At 37.8% G+C, this 2,500-nt stretch overlaps 1 protein-coding gene across 1 annotated transcript in view; it reads left to right on the top strand.

Moving 5' to 3' along the window:
* Nucleotides 1–2,386: 2,386 nt before the first annotated feature.
* LOC138051785 (uncharacterized) overlaps nucleotides 2,387–2,500 on the top strand; it is a 1,502-nt gene continuing 1,388 nt past the window's right edge. The window contains exon 1 of the mRNA XM_068898048.1: nucleotides 2,387–2,500. This exon is cut by the window's right edge and continues 1,388 nt beyond it. The gene's annotated coding sequence lies outside the window, so the exon portion shown is untranslated.

The raw sequence follows: 2,500 nt of genomic DNA, 5'->3' as shown, positions 1-2,500 counted from the left end.
TTTGCTAGTATATCTTGCTTGTCGGCTTGATGACAAGAGGTGCTTCTGAAGAGGGTCGTTTCCTTTCGCCAGTAATTGTAGCAAGGCAACGAAGTTTCCTCTGTTAATTTTATAACTAGAAAAATCAACACGATGATCACGATCATCTTCTTTGCCAGAAACTCTACAGCCAAAACAATCTGTCGTAGGATTTCTTTGTTCTCAATGGCTTGATTGGCTACGGACGTCGCCAGCTAGGAAAAGTTTGTTCGAAGACGTCTGCCTGTTTAGTTGCGTATTTATGCATCACAGCTTGCTCATGACAGTTGAGGGTATCATCCTTGCCAAGTGTCTTAGTGTAAAATTTCTGGTACGGTACTGTGACCAATAAACCTGGTGTTGTTCCCTTGGTAACTTTTTAAGGGAATAAGATACAGTGAAAACAGATACCACCTTCAAGTATGTAACTGTAGCAAACCCAGGGAAACTGTTTTAGCCATTTGGATTGAAAAGAAACTTTCCACGTCTTCTTTCCTTTGGTAACTTGATGAGAATGAAGTATATCAGACTCAGAAGGTTTGCAGTGAAATGTAAGGTATGGCATTCTTTTTCATCTGTAATTTCCTGCGATAATCGCCTCAAAACATCCCATGAACCTTCAGTAGCTTTCACAATAGTACCCAAATCGATCTTTGTGCCCGTGGTTGAACCAGAAGTGCCAGTCACAGGACCTTCAGTAACTACATCTAAAATTTACAAAAAAGAATCATGTATACATTCATAACCCTTAACTCAATTTCAATAACTCAATTTTAATAAGTTAGGCCTTTAAGTATTTCAAATAACTTCAATAAAATTGAACACACATACTTTTTATTTCACAGAACTTTAACTGACAAAATTTGAAATTGTCATAGACACAAAGAAACAAATGCCATAGCTTGCTGATATTGTACTATACAGGTCACAAGAAAAATGTCTTGGTTAGACCTTCAGTATATGTTATGACACTATTTTCTATAACACAACACTGTTATGCCTTCAAATATAAGATATTTTTATTCTTAGCGGCAAACAAAACTAACGTCATATTCTTCACCTAGAGCATGAATATGTTCTTCATCTTCAGAACTGCAAGATATTTCTACAAACTAAAGGTGATTCAATTTTTGCAAAATTAGTCTTATGTCCTTTCTTGCAAGGCTTACACCAACCAGGCACAGAACATTCAATGAGCATGAAGAGGCTGTAATGGTTGTCACTTGATTGGCAGTGAATCCCACTCTGCTCAGTGATAAGATTCTAAGATTTTTTATTTGCATTAAAAGTGCAGTACAACGACAGGTATTTATTTTTTGCCAGTCATTAAGGATCAAGGTTTCAAGAGGAAAGGACTCAGTCAATAGGAAATTCAGGGATGATATCGGTTGCCCACTTAAATCCAAATATCTCACATGTTTAGAAAATCCTAGTCTATTTCCTAGTAATGTTCCCAGCCTCCTTTCTGATGTTCTCATTTCGATATATCTAAATAGCTAAACCCACTGGAGTGTGACATGATGTTAATAAAGTGTTCTTTACTTAAATTCCTTATGTGCCACTCATCAAGAAGGAGGCAACTCTACAGAATGTTATTATCGTTTAATATGCCTCCACCTTCTTGAGACCAGGCACAATGTTTTAAGAATTCTTTTAAGGCGGAAGTTTTTAAACACCTCGACCAATACTTCATCAAGCAAAGCTGTGTACAAAACGGAAATAATACCAGTCAGTCTTACTTGGAATTCTCCAGACATTTGAATCATTTGAATTTACTCTTTCCTAATACTGGTCGATTGGGTCAGCAAAATAAGTTCACCATTCAGAAATATAAAAATACGAATATGCTACCTCCGATCTCGGACACTCCAGCTTGATCGTCTGAGATGCTGAGTTTTGGTAGCTTGTTAGGAGGAGCAGAACAACACCAAAGCAACACTGTGAATAGAAGCATTTTGTTCGTTTCTTATAGTAGAAGCAGTGAATAGGGTCGTTGTACCAAAGTTATGTGCAACTATGTCAGGGTCAGAATCCTTATGGACAAGACGGTCTTCTTGAATGCAAGTAATAGAAATGTTATAGACCTGCATAAGTTTGTTTAGTTCAGCTTGTGATGAATTAGATCGCAATGATCTACAGTTTAGGATAGACATCTTGTAGGGTTGGCTAGGTCTTGAGAGGCCTTTCTTTAGTCGTCGATCAAAATGTATCCGTCCCACAGGACTATTATTTGCCACCCTACAGGATTAAGGATATGCTTGTCATTGAAACCGAAAGATGGGTGTAATATATTAAGTACCCTATAGTACATATTGTGTTAGTACCCAGAGGGCATTGCTGTAATAAAGTTGTGTTGAAGCGGCCATGTTGTGTGTGCCTCGTGGTCCGAGTTAAATCACAGAATATTACATTTTTGGCGACGAGGATCGGTCGTTTTCCATCTCAATTGATAGTGCATGGTTTTTGGACAACGCTGTGTGTG

Source organism: Montipora capricornis, chromosome 1 (genome assembly GCF_036669925.1).
Source record: "Montipora capricornis isolate CH-2021 chromosome 1, ASM3666992v2, whole genome shotgun sequence".
In the NCBI taxonomy this organism is placed as follows: domain Eukaryota; kingdom Metazoa; phylum Cnidaria; class Anthozoa; order Scleractinia; family Acroporidae; genus Montipora; species Montipora capricornis.
This window is presented reverse-complemented; position numbering and strand designations above follow the sequence as displayed.